General features: G+C 43.0%; 1 protein-coding gene across 1 annotated transcript in view; it reads left to right on the forward strand.

Annotated features, from left to right (window-relative positions):
* Positions 1-18454, forward strand: part of LARGE1 (LARGE xylosyl- and glucuronyltransferase 1) — a 358667-nt gene that overhangs the window by 1367 nt on the left and 338846 nt on the right. The window lies entirely within an intron of this gene.

The raw sequence follows: 18454 nt of genomic DNA on the forward strand, positions 1-18454 counted from the left end.
ATCTAGCAAAACAGGACACTTTTTGGGAACAGATTCTATCATGCTTGTTAATTCAGGGCTAAATGACTGTTTTTGGTTGGAACATTCTGATAATGGGGGTGCATGCAGCCCCCCACACATACACAGCCCCCTGCTAGGTGTGTCACTTGGACAGATTTCTGCTGTTATCCCATGTCTGTGAATTGTCATTTAATTCATTAAACTGAACTCCCTAGGGAACACATAGCAATTTGCTGCCTCTGTGGAGGTAACCTGAAGTTTGACAATCTCTTCTATAAGCGCTTTTGGAGAGAGTCCTATTTTGTGCTATGTGCTCACAAGACCATCTGATTTGGTTAGTATGAAAGCAAGTTCACTCCCTGGTACAGCATCAAACCAAGCAATCTTCTTCACTACTTAGGAGTTTCACCTGAATGCAGCGTCTTTCTTTTTCTATTTTGGAGGTGGGTTATTGCCAAAAAGCAAATGGAACCTTATTTTTCAGTCACACATTGTCACATTGGTGAGAATTAACTGATGGACCTGAAAAAGAGTCTGAATAGTTCTCATACGATTTCTGTACTGATCTTCCCTTTTGTGTGTAGAACTTGGCTTGTATAGCATCTATTTAAAATTGCTAGAGGAAAGTGTGTTTCTAGGGCTAAATGCCATTACTTTCCTATCTCAAAAGGTGTGGACTTTGAGAGAAATACCAGTAAAGTCAGCTATCTCTAAATATTGCAGCTCTCCTTGGATTACTGCATTGAAAAGGGGAAAGAATTGGGCTAGAACACAATCTGAAACAAAATACTGTATTAAAACCAGAGTTGGTAATTCCCAACAGGTCCACACTTTTTATTTAATGAAATCCCCTGGATACAGATTAATTTTCTTTGTACAACATTTATTATTGCATTTGCCCATAAAGAGGAACAGCAGAAAAATTGATAAATGGATTGAAAGGTTGCCTAGTTTCACTGTAGATTCTTTAAGCGCCTATGTGTCCTTTGCTTTAAAAAAAGAGAGCTAGTTTTGTTACTACATGTGGATATACAGCAGGGGTAGGCAACCTATGGCACGTGTGCCGAAGGCGGCACGCGAGCTGATTTTCCGTAGCACTCGCATTGCCCGGGTCCTGGCCCCCAGTCCGGGGGGCTCTGTATTTTAATTTAATTTTAAATGAAGCTTCTTAAGCATTTTAAAAACCTCATTTACTTTACATACAACAATAGTTTAGTTATATATTCTAGACTTATAGAAAGAGACCTTCTAAAAACGTTAAAATGTATTACTGGCACGCAAAACCTTAAATTAGGGTGAATAAATGAAGACTCGGCACACCACTTCTGAAAGGTTGCCAACCCCTGATATACAATTTAGTCAGTGCATTGCTACACACATTTTTCAACATCCTACAGAAACAGTACACTAGGGGGACTAACTTTTTCTTTCTCTAATGGTGGAAGCACAAAAATTAATGTAATACAAACTAATACACATGAAGACCCCCAGCCCTCTCTCACTAACACCATTAGGGTCCTACACTTGAAAGGAAAATCAATATGTGTAAATGTAAGTGCTGAGTTCACAGTGGAAAAAATATTTTAACTAAACTCCAGTAGAGAAATGCTGGTTTCTGCTACAAATAAAACTAGGCTATTGAAGCGTAGTTTATAAAGAACTCTATTGAAGTCTTTTAGCCATTACCAAAATAAAAAAATGAGGTTAAAAATCCACTGTTGGCATATGAACTAGGCTTTTGAAGACTGAAAAATATAGATAGATACATCCAGGTTTTAAAATTCTCATTGCGCAGGCACCCTGGGACTGGAAATCCTAAATTGGAAAATCCCTGGCCTGCAAGGCATGTAAACTCCTCAGTGGCTGCATAATCACTGGTGGCTAATTAGATTGGTATTTTTAATCTCCCACTGTGGCACAGGTTAGCTTTCCTTCTGTCCCCTCTACCTTTAATGCTCAAAGTCTGTGCTGTGCTTTGCATCTCTGATGTAGTGCATTAGTAAGTACCGCCTTTAACTGATAGTTAAGAAGGAAGCATAATTTGCAGATATTTTGGTACCAGTGTGTGGTTAGATATTTAACAAAATAGCTAATATGAGTATGGCAGCTCTGTGCTCCATTTGCACAAGACAGGTTGGATTTTGGTTTTGATTATACAACAGGACAGTAATTCTTTCAGGTTTTGGAGGCATTTGCACCAAGTTTGCTGGAAGGAGAATAAAGAGTAGTTATTGAATAGCAATATGTCAGATAGCCTGTGCCAGCTATTGAGCTTACCTGAAAGTCCAGGTGTGGTCCCTAATAAACCACAGTATAGACAGAGCAATGGTGAATATCATCATCATCATCATCACTCCCATAACTGCATTGGTCGTTCGGGCACCATCACTGATGAGCAATCAACCAATTGTCTCCACCCCTGACGATTGTGTGTCAGTACTCGAGTCTCTGCGAAGTCCATTCCTATCCACCCTTTTATGTTGTCAGTCCATCTCTTCTTCTGTCAACCTCTTCTTCTCTTCCCCTGTACTGTCCCTTGGAGGATGATCTTGGATAGGCCAGATGATATTGTTACATGGCCGTACCACTTCAGCTTGCGCTTCTTCACGGTCGTCAGGAGGTCTTCATATGACTCAGCGCATTGGGTGATGATGTTGTGGACCTCTTCATTAGTGACGTGGTTGAAGTAGGAGATGCTCAGGATTTTATGGAAGTATCTCATCTCTACTACCTGTATTTTCCATTCAAGTTCTGCCATAAGGGTCCATGTCTCGCACGCATACAGAAAAATGGAGATGACCAATGCGTGCAGCAGTTTCAGTTTGGATTCCAGGGAGATGTTCTTATTCCTCCTAACTGGTTTTAGCTTTGCCTCTGCTGCTGTTGTTTGCGCAGTTCTTGCCAGTATTTCTGCCTTGGATCCTTCATCAGTGATGATTGCCCACAAATACTTGAAATGTTTCACTGTCTCCAGTTCTTGTCCACTGACAGTGACATGTGAGCTGATCCAGTCATGTTTGTTTGTCATCCGCTTGATTTTCTCTGTACTGATTTCCATGCCATATTTTGCGGAGGTTTCATCCAATCATTTCACAAGGTTGGCAAGGTTTCACAAGGAGAGGGATAGGAATGGGTAAAGTCATTGGAGAGAGAGGCATGGCTAATGGGAGGAATAAACTGTCATTGGATGCGGAAGTGAGGGGAGTGAGTGGAGTTTTGAACTAGTAATGTGAGGTTTGGTTTGCTAGAAACTAGAAACTTCTGGAAGGTGGTCAGGGCAGCTCAGTAAGATGGTTTTATATAAAGCTGTCTACAACTCATTTTTTCAGTCATCACATTACTGAATTCACTTGATAGCTGTTTCTCATTCTATCTTTAGTATAAACTGCTGCTAATCAATACTGCAAATGGATGAATAATGTTAAGAAATTACCAGACATCAGTGTATGAATTTGTCTGACTCCACATATCTGAAGTTGAAGATAGTGGAAGAAAACAAGTCATTGGATGGATGTAAGTAATGAAAAATGATCACTCAAGTGTTGCCAACTCCTGCAGTATTTTCTGTTTTTTCTTAAAGCTCCAGTTCTTGGAGTCATGTAGTTATATGAAAATCTCAGCTTTTTTTTTTTTTTTTTTTTTTTTATAAATTCCTAGACCTCAGGGTTACAGAGAGCAGGTTAAAAACATGAACCCTAAAGGCTCAATAACCAAAAGTCAAATCCAACATTTATTGTTTTTAAAAATCCAACATTTATGATTTTTTGGAACCTGACTCATGAATTTTGAAATGTTTGATGTTGGTAATACTGCTATTCTTCTACAGTAAAATGTAGACATTTTCACACATTTTTAGTAGAAAGAGAGCAAGGATTTGTGCTCATCTCAAAAAAATTAGATTTTCTGCACTTATTTGGATTCTTCAAGATCAAATGTGCCATTGAATTAAATACTTTTTTTTTTAATTGAAGTGGAAGAGTGGAACAATGATGAGTTTGAGGATCCTGCAAGGAAGGAACTTCTGATGCTATCATTATCATTGAAATATTATAATTTAAATCCCTGTTCCAGACCTCCCAGTAGCTTTTCAGGCAGCTATTCAACATCAGTTTCATTCAGGAGCAGAGTGTGTTCATCTTCAACAACCACCCCAAAATGACATTGATCAATCAATGATTATGCCATAAAAATAAATGAAAGGCAAAGACTTTAACTTGATAAGAAAGTTGCAACCTTCTTTTATGCTGACAACGTCACCTTCAGTGTTGCGCAAAATGATCAATTTAGAGAAATGGTTGAAGCACTTAGCTTTGGATGTACTCCTTCAGAGAGATTTAAACTCGCTGGCATACTAGTAGGTACTACAAAAATAGGAAGAGGAAAATTTACAGGAAAGACTGAAAGAATCCTTATTGACATTAAGCACTTGTCTACACGGTTGAGCAATACACACTAGAGGGATGTGATTGCTAAAGTACGCCAACATATTGTGCATTAACTGGCCCATGTAGACCCTACTGGCATGAACTAAATGTTGTCTCTTGCATGTTAATGTCGTGCATGTTAACACACACGAAGGAATTTTTAGTTCGCACCAGCAGGGTCTACATGGATCAGTTAATGCGGAACCTGTTGATATGCTTTAGAAATCACACCTCTCTAGCGCACATTGCTGTGGCATATAGACAAGCCCTAAGGCAAGACTTTGGCCTTTTATGAAAAATGATCTGATAATGGCTTCAAGAATTCATATAGGAAAAGATTCCTCCTTACTTAATGGTATTGATTCTACACCAAGCTGCTGAGGAAATGCAGAGAAAAGTATGATAATTAGGTCTTTGCCATTTGCTCTGACAGCAAAAATACATAATTTTAAAAAAATAAGAACTTCTTGGGTGCAGTCATCCTAAACTTTTGAGGTTTGGGCATTCACTGTTCAAACTTCATTGAGAAAGACGTAACATATAACATGGGCCTAAAGGATGTTATGCGAATTTTTTAAAAAATTCATCCACAAGCACCCACACAGCTCAGGAATATGAGGGAGGGAGGGAGACAATGAAGGTGGCTTTAAGTCACCAGCCACACTCCCCAATCTTGGGGCTGGCCTGCCACTTGACTAGTTCCTTTTGTAAAGTAGAGCCACCTCAGGGTTGCTGTGCTAAACATTGGCTGTCAACAACAGCCCGGGGCTATTGTGGCTGATGGGGGTTGCCAGGATGCTCAGACACAGTGGCCAGGCCCTTTTTCTCCCTGCCACACCCCCTGTCTTGGGATCCATGAGTAGTGGAAGTGGCTCTTGTGCCACCAGAGAATTCTCTCACACATGCAGACTCCCCAGGAAACCAGATCAGTTGTCTTTCTAACTGCTTTAAGCTGCTGGGAGTGGATCAACAACTTCATCCAACTACCATAGGAATGTTGAAATTTCCATTGAGCACAAGGAGGACAAATTAGAACGCGGCACTCATTTACATAAGCAGGGAGTCTAGAGAGTCGCTAAAGTTTCCAAAGCAACTGGAAGGGGATTTTTGGAGGGTCATGTGAGATTACAGGTTAATTACACTATTGTAACAGTCTCAGTGGAAAAACAGTGATCTAATTAACAACAAAGAACTAGAAACACACAAGGACAAAATCAAAAAGCTATACAGCGAAGCTATGAAACCTTTCCACCAGTTATTCCACAGGACTGATCCCAGATACTTAGGGCATCATACAATAGGTTGAGCACAGAATTGGAAGAAGAGGTTGAAATGGATTTCTACCCCAAAATTATACATTAATGAAGAAGGTTGTGTTTCAAAGCAAATTTTCCTTCAAAGGTCTCTTTTATGACTACTTGCATGACAAGTCTGACGTGCTGAAGTTAGACTGTCTATTGGCTTTAGGTCTAATTTTTGCATGTTGTTCAATATATATTAAATGTGTTAATTTATTTTTAAAAATAATAAATAAAGAATGGGGGAAGCAGGAAGAGAAGGCAGAAGCTTTAACATTTTTATTTAATCACAGGGAACATAAATGACACCATTGTGCTACTAGTGCATGAGAAACTGAAATTGACCAGGGTGTTTCCTATGCAAAGGGAGTTCTTCTGGGGGGCAGGTACTGTTGTACAAACATCTAGTAAACAGTAGATAATAAAATGGGGCCCAATCTGGTTGATCCCTCTGGGTGCTACTGCAATATTAAGTAATCAAAGGCCTGGTCTACACTGGGGGGGAATCAATCTAAGATACGCAACTTCAGCTACGAGAATAGCGTAGCTGAAGTCAACGTATCTTAGATCGACTTAGAATCATTTACTTTGCGTCCTCGTGGCGTGGGATCGACGGCCGCCGCTCCCCTGTCGACTCCGCTTCCGCCTCTCGCCGTGGTGGAGTCCCGGAGTCGATGGCAGAGCGATCGGGGATCGATTTATCGCGTCTACACCAGACGCGATAAATCGATCTCCGATAGATCGATCACTACCAGCCGATCTGGCGGGTAGTGTAGACGTACCCATAGAATCATATGACTGGAAGGGACCTCGAGAGGTCATCTAGTCCAGTCCCCTGCACTCGTCGGAGGACTAAGTATTATCAGCAATAAAAATAAGCGCAGTAATAAAAGTGCAAAAAGTAAACCAGTAGTAAAAAAGGGTTTTAAAAAATTATTTGTGCTGTTTTTTGAAGTGTATGATATACTCTGCTTCCAAGATAATGAAAATGCCAAAAGAATAAGCTAGCGTTCTTACCTTTTAAATATCTGAAAGGAAATAAAATATTTAAAGTGCTTGGAGAAAAATATTTCCTTGCTCTTTTAAAGTTGTAATTTAATATTCTTTGTCAAAATAGTCTAGTTTAAGACACCGGAGAACTAAGTTGGCATAGACAGCTAGTAGCTGGTGTAGAGATAGGCAGAAGTCACTATAAATGAACATTAGGGGTCCGAGTCTCCAATGAGTTGTTTATACCTATGCAGAGTAGGTGTAAAATGCTTCTAGGTTGGAATTCTCCATTCTCATTAGTGGTAGCATTTTAAACTTTCTTTGCACTGGGGTAAATGACTTTCTAAGGTGCAAAGCCCGAGAGACCAAATCTCTCAAATGTCCCTCATTTTGAGGGATGTCACTCATTTTAGTCCTAAAGTTTCCTACGTTCCATGCAGGTTTGGTTGCCCCCCTCACTGTTGTTGTAGAAAACTATTTATGTCAGAAATAAAAAATCCTAAGGCTAGAAAGAGAGAGTCACTGACATGAAAGGAATCAATGCCAGAGTACTTTAAGCTTCTAGCATGGGTAATTTTTTAATTTTTTTTTTTGGTTGCATTCCTTATTTTGGGTCTGTCCCACATTTGGTCTTGTCAACTTGACAGTGGCAGATAACTGGCCCCTGAGTCTTCAAGTTATAGGCTGACTGTCCAAATGTTACGTGATTTAGAAAAAAACATTTTGACTTTTCTGGTTGAAACAATGGAGTTGCAAATGTCACTGTAGTAAGTGGTTCTTCTTCTGCATTTATTTGTATTACAGTAGCACCTAGAGGTGGCAACTGAGAGACGAGTCCTAGGCCTGGTCTACACTGGGGAGGGGAGGGGGGGGAATTTAAGTTACGCAACTTCAGCTACGCAAATAATGTAGCTGAAGTCGACATACTTAGATCTACTTACCGCGGTGTCTTCACTGCGGTAAGTTGACTGCTGATGCTCCCCCGTCGACTCCGCCTGCGCTTCTTGCTCTGGTGGAGTACCGGAGTTGACGGGAGAGTGCTCGGCGGTCGATTTGTCGTGTCTTCGACCCCCGCTGGATCGATCATTCCGGAGGTAAGTGTAGACATCGCCCTAGTGTGCTAGGCAGAGTACATACATAAGAATGTAGGAACGGTCATACTGGGTCAGACCAAAGGTCCATCTAGCCCAGTATCCTGTCTTCTGACAGTGGCCGATGCTAGGTGCCCCAGAGGGAATGTACAGAACAGCAATCATCAAGTGGTCCATCTCCTGTCTCCCATTCCCAGCTTCTGGCAAACAGAGGCTAGGGAAACCATCCCTGCCTATCCTGGCTAATAGCCATTAATGGACCTATCCTCCATGAACTTATCTAGTTCTTTTTTGAACCCTGTTATAGTCTTGGCCTTCTCAAGATCCCCTGGCAAAGAATTCCAAAGGTGTGGAAAAAAATACTTCCTTTTGTTTGTTTTAAACCAGCTGCCTATTAATTTCATTTGGTGACTCCTAGTTCTTGTGTTATCAGAAGGAGTAAATAACACTTCCTTATTTACTTACTCCACACCAGTCATGATTTTATAGATCTGTCTATCATATCCCCTCTTAGTCATCTCTTTTCCAAGCTGAAAAGTCCCAGTCTTATTCATCTCTCCTCATAAACATAGGAAGAATCAGCTCCTGATTAGAGGCGCTTACAGTTTGCTGAGATAGATGTGTATTGAGGTGCTTCAAAGGGATATCTGTTACTGTTTGTATTTATTTTATTTTTTTCAGTTGTGATTTTATTGTCATTTATATAACACTAATTTATATAATAGTAGATTTCTTAAATGTTGTGGAATAGTAATTAAGGCCAAGATCCGGCATTGTGATCCATTGGCAGACAGTGACACTCTAGCAGACTGCATTGTAGGTTTGGGACTTAACCATGTATTTATTTGTATTAACTTTATATTTTTCTTGAAAATACTAAAATATAATCTTAGAATAAATTGGTCAAAGAAGCTAGTTTTGCAGGATGAAGACAGATCCCCACTGCATCTGTCCAGTGATGGTAATTTATGCAGGTGAAATGAATCTAACATGGCAGGTGCTGAGTCAACCATCCCATATGGCTGGCAATCCAGGTTCCCTTGTGTTTTCCTGTCCCCCCCCTTCTCCTCAGCTGTATGACACATGCATACAGTATCTGAATTCATCATATAACAACTCTCTGATTACTGAGGACTGGGTCCATAATGTCTCTTTTAAATCAGGAATGCAGCTATAACTTGCTGGTGAAAATTTAAGCTGTGCACAGAACAGTAGTATTCTGGCAAGACAGATAATGTTGCTAGGAAGAGAGAAACACTTAGAGGAGCGGGTTATGACACTGACTTCAGCCATTGCAGAGAGAATCCATTCTCTTATTTTCATGGTAGTGCATAGTCTGAGGTTCTTATTAGACTCACTGCTGCTCCTAAATAAGCAGATTGTCACAGGGCAAGGAAATACCTTCTTCCATCTTCAGCTAGTCATTCCTCTGCGATGTAGACCTACTCACTAAAAGAACAGGAGTACTTGTGGCACCTTAGAGACTAACACGTTTATTTGAGCATAAGCTTTTCATGGGCTACAGCCCACTTCTTCGGATACATCGCAGAGGAATGATGCATCCGAAGAAGTGGGCTGTAGCCTACGAAAGCTTTTGCTCAAATAAATTTGTTAGTCTCTAAGGTGCCACAAGTACTCCTGTTCTTTTTGCGGATACAGACTAACACGGCTGCTACTCTGAGACCTACTCACTGTGATTCATGAATTTGTCACTGATTGCAGCTCACTCTGCCTGGGGATGACTGTGAAAGTTCTAGCTAGTGAAAACAACATGCTTTCTAAGATCTACAAATCAAAGTGAGTTCATCATGCCAGTGCTCCTCATGCTCCACTGGCTTCCAGTTCCTATCTGGATCTAATTCAGGTTCCTGATCATTTTACTCAAAGTGCCACTGCTTGATCCGAAGTCAATGAGAATATTTACACTGACGTCAATGGGCTTTGGAGCAGACCCTTAATTGTCTGGATCTTAAATACAGTATCTTGCTGTGGCATCAGTTTCTGCCACTGCTTATGCTTAGTAGTAACTTCCTCTGTGAGTAGTCTTACTGAAGTCAATGCAGCTAATCATGGAATGAGGTACTATCCATTATAAGGATGGCAGAATCTTGCTCTTAGAGACTGTTTCTCCATCTATGGCCCATGAACAGAACTGAGCTCAGCTGTGATATTTGGCCTACGGAGAATAGGGTGAAACTTCTGGGGGCAGAGAGCTCTCAATGGAGGGTCCCCAGCATAGAACTACTCTATTACCAGAGCCCATGATGAGCCTGAACCTGGTCCACTTGACAGCATGCTGCATGACACATTGTTTTGCACTGTGGCTAATGAGCAAAGGAGCATCCTAGATAAAGAAAATAGTTGAAAGCCAGGAGGGCATGTAATGGACAAACTTATGCAAATCACAATTTTGTATCTAATGCCTTGATGCTACCAGTGATGGGTGCTTTTAGAAATTCTTAAAGTAGTGAGGGATGGCAAAGGAAATGGTCCTTCATTCTGAACAGATTACTGATGTTAAAGCTTTACTTACTGTAGAGGGGATGGGGTGTGACTGGGTGCCTGGGATGGACCACTCTGAAAATGCCACACTCAGGGCAGACTCCAAGAAATAGGGCAGGCAATCCCCAATAACTGGTGGTTTCCTCTATAATTAAATTCACCAAACCAGTAATAAAAGTGCTTCTGCAACACCCCACTGGTTAACTAGAAGCCAAACACTGTCCCCTCTAGGCATTCCAGCCCTTGGCTTCCATCCAAACAACCAAGTTTAATATAGTGAGGGGTTATTGAAAACCCATTTCACCATGTGTCAGGTTCTTTCTAATCCCAAAGGACCAGATACACATCCCGAGGTCAGTATGAATCTCAGATCTTACCCAAATATCACGCTGTCAGCCAATCCTTAGTAAACTAGCTAAAGATTTAATAAAGAAAAGAGTGGTTAAGGAATCATATACATACAAGTGATTGCAAAGTCCTTATATCAGGTTTGTAGCAGTGATGGAATAAACTGCTGGTTTGCAAAAGTCTCGCTGGAATCACTCAAACAGATTAGGGGTCATCAGTCCTTGTTCAAAGCTTCCTTGTTAGAAATCCAGTCCAGAGAAATGAAGCAGGAAATGAAGACAAAATGGAGATGTCTCAGGGGGGTCTTTTATATTCTCTGCCATGTGCATGGAATTTTACAGTCTCAAACAAAGCCCACAGCCCCTGTTTGTGGAAAGTTACTGGCCCAAGATGGAGTCCAAGGTCACATGAGCATATCACATGTCCTTATATGGTTTGCTGACCCACAGGAGGTGGCCAAAGGCCCCTCGCTGTCTGAGGCATCCTCAGGAAGAGCTATCTGGATGGGATGAGTTTCTTCAACGGTCCATGGTGAGATTGGAGAATCCTTAATGGGCCATCCACATATAGCTGTCTAGCCTTGATGTAAATTCTATCTGGTGGGTGTCACCCAGGAATACAACACATGTGTAAGATCCAAGTACAGAGCCAATATTCGTAACTTCAGATACAACGATGATACATGCATATAAACAGGATAATTATATTTAGCAAATCTTTAGCAAAACTTTTCTGTTGACACCTTATATGACACACTGTATAAGATTTATGGAAATTGTGTAACAGTGGTAACAGCAATGACATGTGATATGGCCGTGAAAAAAGCTAATGCGGTCTTGGGATGCATCAGGCGAGGTATTTCCAGTAGAGATAAGGAGGTGTTAGTACCGTTATACAAGGCACTGGTGAGACCTCATCTGGAATACTGTGTGCAGTTCTGGTCTCCCATGTTTAAAAAGGATGAATTCAAACTGGAACAGGTACAGAGAAGGGCTACGAGGATGATCCGAGGAATGGAAAACCTGTCTTATGAAAGGAGACTCAAAGAGCTTGGCTTGTTTAGCCTAACCAAAAGAAGGCTGAGGGGAGATATGATTGCTCTCTATAAATATATCAGAGGGATAAATACCAGGGAGGGAGAGGAATTATTTAAGTTCAGTACCAATGTGGACACAAGAACAAATGGATATAAACTGGCCATAAACTTGAAATTAGACGAAGGTTTCTAACCATCAGAGGAGTGAAGTTCTGGAACAGCCTTACAAGGGGAGCTGTGGGGGCAAAAGACATATCTGGCTTCAAGACTAAGCTTGATAAGTTTATGGAGGGGATGGTATAATGGGATAGCCTAATTTTGGCAATTAATTGGTGTTTGACTTTCCTGGGTGTCTGGCTGGTGAATCTTGCCCACATGCTCAGGGTTTAGCTGATTGCCATATTTGGGGTCAGGAAGGAATTTTCCTCCAGGGCATATTGGCAGAGGCCCTGGGGGTTTTTCGCCTTCCTCTGCAGCGTCGGGTATGGAAGATTCTCTGCACCTTGAAATCTTTAAACCATGATTTGAGGACTTCAATGGCTCAAACATAGGTTTGATACAGGAGTGGGTGGGTGAGATTCTGTGGTCTGCGTTGTGCAGGAGGTCAGACTAGATGATCATAATGGTCCCTTCTGACCTTAAAGTCTATGATAATGGTTACCTTTCCTATACACAGCATCACAGGGGGATGGAGTTTAAAATACATGAATGAAATGTGCCTATTTTTCTTCGAATTAACTTCTCTAATTACATTTTTCCACTCATGAAAATGGGGCTGATTGCTGTGCTTTAATCTGTGCTTTTAGTATGACTTGGGTGTGGTGCAAGCCAGGGTTTGAGCCAGTACCCCTTAATAACAACATATACTGTAGTATTTTCTGCTATTTTAATACACTCTTCTTGAGCAGAACTCATTTCCACTGGAGTCCGAAGGGTGGGAATAAAACCCAAGTCTCCAAAGTGAAACAACAGTAGTGCATTAATCCGGTTGGCTACCAAGATCTACCTTTTCTTTCACTTGAATCCTCCCCCTAAAAATGACAATCTTTTTACCATGGCATTTTAATTAATGTTAGTAAAGTGCTTTGAAGATGAAATGCTTTAGATAAGTACTAAATGCTATGATGGTTTTCATTTGAGAGTACTTTTGATTAAAGAGGCTCCTGTAATGGTTTGTACTTGGTGGGGAACAATGGGACTGTGATGATTTTAAGTGTGTTTGGCGTGTTTGTTTTTCTGGCAAAGCACAAATGTAGACTTGTGAGGTGTCATTGCAATCTGTGGCTCAGGAATAGCTTTCTGATGTAGATGAGCATCTGTATTCTGGAAGCTTGCTCCACGAAGGCCTGGCTTGGAAGTGAATCCTGAGATTACTTTTTATGTCTTGAATATTCTATGCAGAACATCTAGCGTGAGTGGTGTGTGTGTGTTAACATGTCTCTGACAGCAGCTGTGAAGGTCCAAGCTTCTCTCATGCCTACAGCTTTGTTTTTTCCTCCCTCCCTCTCCATATCTACATGAGACCAATTGACTAAGGCCTGGTCTACACTAACACCCCAATTCGATCTAAGGTACGCAACTTCAGCTACGTGAATAACGTAGCTGAAGTCGACATACCTTAGTTCGAATTTACCGCGGTTCAGACGCGGTCCACACACGGCAGGCAGGCTCCCCCGTCGACTCCGCGGTACTCCTCTCGCTGACGTGGAGTACCGCAGTCGACGGCGAGCACTTCCTGGTTCGAATTATCGCGTCCACACCAGACGCGATAAATCGAACCCGGAAGTTCGATTGCCAGCCGTCGAACTACCGCGGTAGTGTAGACAAGCCCTAAGAAATGAGATTCTCTGGCATTCTCATAGTTTTGCATCAGAAAATGCTGAGGATCCAAAAAGCAGAGAATCTCCTTCCTAGCTTGGCCCAGTTTGTGTAAAAATACCTTCCTTTAAGACTACAGACAGGAAGACAAAGACACAAGGTTCTGATTAAAACACTGGCGTATCGTCCCATACTCTGCATGTAATATAAATCAAGAACCAACTCAGTGTTGGTTAGAAAAATTTTCTTCATAATTGAGTATGGAATATGACATGGACAAAAGGCTGACTTTTATTCCAAGCCCGATGAACTGTTCTTGATAGAGGATCAATAAAACCTGACATGGGGCCAACTTTTTAGAAATATAACAATTTATAACATTATCTCAGCCATATTCCAGGGCATGAGGCCCCAATCCAGGGCCCATGGGAATCAGTGGTAAGACTCTCTCATTGACTTGAGCTTTGGATCAGAACTTTAGGGCTAGTCTATACTGCGGCAGCGCTTTAACCATCCTCGTGGGAAAAACCACCTCCATGAGTGGCATAGCTATCAGCGCTGGGAGGACGGCTCCCAGCCCTGGTGAACTGTCTACACTAGCGCTTTACAGTACTGAAACTTGCTGCGCTCAGGGGGGTGTTTTTTCACACCCTTCAGAGAGAAAGTTGCAGCGCTGTAAAGTGCCAGTGTAGACAAGCCCTTAGTGCCTGATCCTGAAAGGTTTTTAGGATAAGTAACTTCCTTTGTGTGGTCAATGGCACTCGTTGCCTCTCAAGATCCTTTAATAAGAAGTGTGTGTGTGTGTGTTTTTTTTTTTTTTAATTCAACTATGAGTTTTCTTGGTGGTTGTCCTGAGAAAGGGTTACTTATCTCACAAGACAAATTGGTCCTGAGACATTATCATAATAAACATGATTAATAATAACATAGGGTACCTATATGCTTGAATTCAGTGTTCGTAAACTTCACATAGTGAGAAGCACATCACAGCATGTGCAAATGTGCAAGTTATACTTTAAATGAAATATCTTAATTACTACATGGCAATGCTAGAGTCGGCAACAATCTTGCTGAAAAATTCCTTAATTTGAAGCAGAAATCTGATGCTGGAGATTTAAAACCATTTCCTTCCTGCTTACTATTCAGAAAATACTGGCTTTAGCATTCAGAATTCCCCCCCGTTTTAAACACTAAATAGTTAGTTTAATATGCAAGTTCTTATAACAGTGGTTTATGATCTCTAGATTAGAAGCAGTGTTTCTGATAAAAACAAAAAAGATGGTTACTTCATTTTTTTATTTTGTGTATCACAATATCTTCTGAAAACTGTTCTTTGAGATCAGGGAGATCTTGTTTATTGTGTTGTCTGCAGTTTATAAAAAGAGGTTGAGAGGCATGCACTAGTTTAATGGCAATTTGGTGAAACCGTCTAAAAGTTTGCTTTTGGGGCTCAGTGTAATACTTTATTTCCTCTAGAGTCCATGGTTAAGAGCCTAAGGCTATGTCTACACTGGCAACTGAATGACAAAACTTTTGTCTTTCAGAGGAGTTAACCCCCTCTCCCCCCACCCCCGAAACACAAAAGTTTTGCTGATGACAAGTGCTGGTGTGAACAGCGCTTTGTCAGCAGGAGCTCTCTCCTGTCAACAAAGCTAACATCACTCATGGTGGGTGGAAGTTTTTTGTCGACAGGAGAGCCAACAAACTGCGGCTACACTGCATGACTTTTAGTGGCATGGCTGTAGTGACATGGAAGCTGTGTAGTGTAGACATTGTCCAAGTAAATTTAGGCTCTCTCATCAACCCTAGTTTGCATTTTGGACCAGATTGTGGAGTGGTTACACACCCTGTGTAGCATTTACATTTAAACAAGGGGGAGTACTTGAGAGAGTCACTACTCCCTCTGAGGGTATGGCTACACTTGCAGATGTACGGCGCTGTGAGTTAAACCTGCCTTCGTACAGCTGAGTAGGGAAAGCGGTGCAGTCTGTCCACGCTGACAGCGCACTGTCGTGGCCACATTTGCGGCACTTGCAGCGGTATTGGGAGTGGTGCATTATGGGCAGCTATCCCACAGCTATCCCACAGAGCACCTCTTCCCATTCTGGCGCTGTGGGTTATGGGAAGGAGGCTGGGGGTGCGTTGCATTCTGGGTCCTGTCCCAACGCCCCGTGATGCATCGCTTTGCATCCCAGCAATCCCTGTGTTTCCGTCCACATTTGGCGCCATTTGGTGCCATCTTTCAACGGTTTCTGTGCAGCGTGATCTGTGTTCCGTTTTGTCTGTGGGAAATGGAGCCCAAACTGCTGAGGAGCAGGCTGAAGAGTCTCGCCAGCACGTCACGTTTGGCAGTCGAGCTATTCCTTAAGATCCAAAGTGACAGGGGGGAGTCCGACGATGCTATCGAGCTGTGTAACGCGTACTACACGAAATTGCTTGTGGCATTCACGGACATGCTCAGCACCGTGGAACGCCGCTTTTGGGCTCGGGAAACAAGCACCGAGTGGTGGGATCACATGGTCATGCAAGTCTGGGATGACGAGCAGTGGCTGCAGAACTTTCGGATGAGAAAAGCCACTTTCATGGGACTGTGTGAGGAGCTCTTCCCCTCCCTGCGGTGCAAGGACACAAGATTGAGAGCTGTCCTGCCAGTGGAGAAGCGGGTGGCTATTGCAGTCTGGAAGCTGGCAACTTCAGACAGCTACCGGTCAGTCGCAAACCAGTTTGGAGTGGGAAAGTCGACTGTTGGAATCGTGTTGATGCAAGTTTGCAGGGCCATTAATCGCATCCTGCTCAGAAGAACCGTGACTCTGGGTAACGTGCAGGACATTGTGGATGGCTTTGCACAAATGGGTTTCCCTAACTGTGGAGGGGCGATAGATGGGACGCATATTCCTATTCTGGCATCACCCCACCTAGCATCCGAGTACATTAATCGGAAGGGGTATTTCTCTATGGTTCTCCAGGCGCTTGTGGATCACCGTGGGCGTTTCATTGACATTAACACAGGCTGGCCCGGAAAGGTGCATGACGCAAGCATCTTTCGGAACACTTGGCTGTTCAGGAAGCTGCAGGCCGGGACTTTTTTCCCAGAGCGGAAGATCACGGTAGGGGAAGTCGAAATGCCCATTGTGATCCTTGGAGACCCCGCTTACCCGTTAATGCCGTGGCTCATGAAACCCTACACAGGGAGCCTTGACAGCAGCAAGGAACGGTTTAACTACAGGCTGAGCCGGTGCCGAATGACTGTGGAGTGTGCTTTTGGCCGTTTAAAGGGCCGCTGGCGACCTTTGTATCGGAAGCTGGACTTGGCCGAAGACAGCATCCCCACGGTTATATCCGCGTGCTGTACCCTCCATAATATTTGTGAAGGGAAGGGTGAAAGATTCAGTCAGGCATGGACCTCTGATGTTCAACACCTGGAGGCTGAATTTGCACAGCCAGAGAGCAGGGCTATTAGAGGGGCCCAGCACGAGGCAGCAAGGATTAGGGGTGCCTTGAGCGAGCAATTTGAGGCTGAAAACCAGCAGTAGTGTCTGGTGCCCTGCACGGGAGTGAAGTGCAGTGGTTACAATGTTAGTAGGAATCTGTGTTTGCTAAGCTGATTTGCAGTGCCTGTTTCTTTCCTGGGCTAAGGTATCTTTTACTTTATGCAATAATAAAGAATATTTTCAAAGCCAAAAAATCCATTTATTGAAAAGAAAATTAATTTATTGAAAGAAACACAACTGTTTGGGAATCAGAAGGGGCAAGGAGTTGGGGTGGGGAACGGTACTATCACAGATTTGCGTATGTCCTGTCTGGAGTGCTGTGCAATGAATGCTGCACTTCAGGATGGCTATACTGCATGGTGATGGGGGTTGAGTGGAGAGGGTAAGGGTTGTAGTTCTCAGGGCTGGTTGGTGAAGATACAGGTGTTGGAGGCAGCTGGTGGTGGTAAGAACCCAGATGTTGGAGAAAGTGGGTTGGAGGTGACATGGGGGCACAAGGGAAAGAGTTTTGGGACAAGGGCTGCGGGGAGGCGGGCGCGGTAGTGCTCTGCCTGCATGGCTACTAGCGCCTGAATAAAGTCCGCTTGGCGCTCCATGATGCTTATCAGCCGATCCGTGCTTTGCTTCCGGTGCGCTGCGTTTTCCTTGCGGATCCTGCTTTCGCTCTCCCTCCACTCCTGCACTTTTTGATTCTCTGTAAGAGATTGATGCATCACTTCGTGCAGCATGTCGTCTTTGCTTTTTCGTGGTCTCTTCCGGAGTTTTTGCAGTCTCTCAGCCAGTGATAACACGGACTGCTGAGATCTCAAGGTTGCATCTGTAAAGGGAAAATGCAGCACTTAACAGAGGCAGCATTGTTCATACCAGACAGAGAAATGATCCCCCCACACTTAAGGAGGGCACACACAGTCTACACAATAGCATAATTTTCCTGTCCCAAAGAGAGCGCACATAACTCACGGGAGCCCCAAAATTGTGAGTAAGGTGGACTGATTGTTTCAGGGCTGTACTGTCCTCTAGGTTTCTGTGCCTTGGGGAGAGCCAACAGCTGCAGGGGGCACCTACACTGAACACTGTCCCAACATTTTCCACAGGAGTTTATCCTGAAAGATATCTCGCTGCTGAGGGTGACCTGGGAAGCAAGGGAGGGTCTTCTGTTGCAATGCGGCTTTCGCCCTGGCCCATATGCAGCTTGCCTGTGTGCAGCAATGGTCCCCCCGCCCCTCACGGCACAGTGACACGGACACGTTAGCCTGACTGGGACAAGGACCACTGTGGCTCTCCCAAGAAACCTGCACAAGCGCATTGCCCACTTTCTTGATGAGATTTTCAAAGAGATTACCGAGGCCGATTACCGCGATGTGATAGACCACATCAATGCGCTATTCCGCATCTAGGGATGCATGCAGCCCTAACCCTGCTCTCCCGAAAAATGTCCTTCCCGAAAATAAAAGCC

This window comes from Terrapene carolina, unplaced genomic scaffold (genome assembly GCF_002925995.2).
Source record: "Terrapene carolina triunguis isolate 2854851 unplaced genomic scaffold, T_m_triunguis-2.0 Scaffold247, whole genome shotgun sequence".
Lineage (NCBI taxonomy): Eukaryota > Metazoa > Chordata > Testudines > Emydidae > Terrapene > Terrapene triunguis.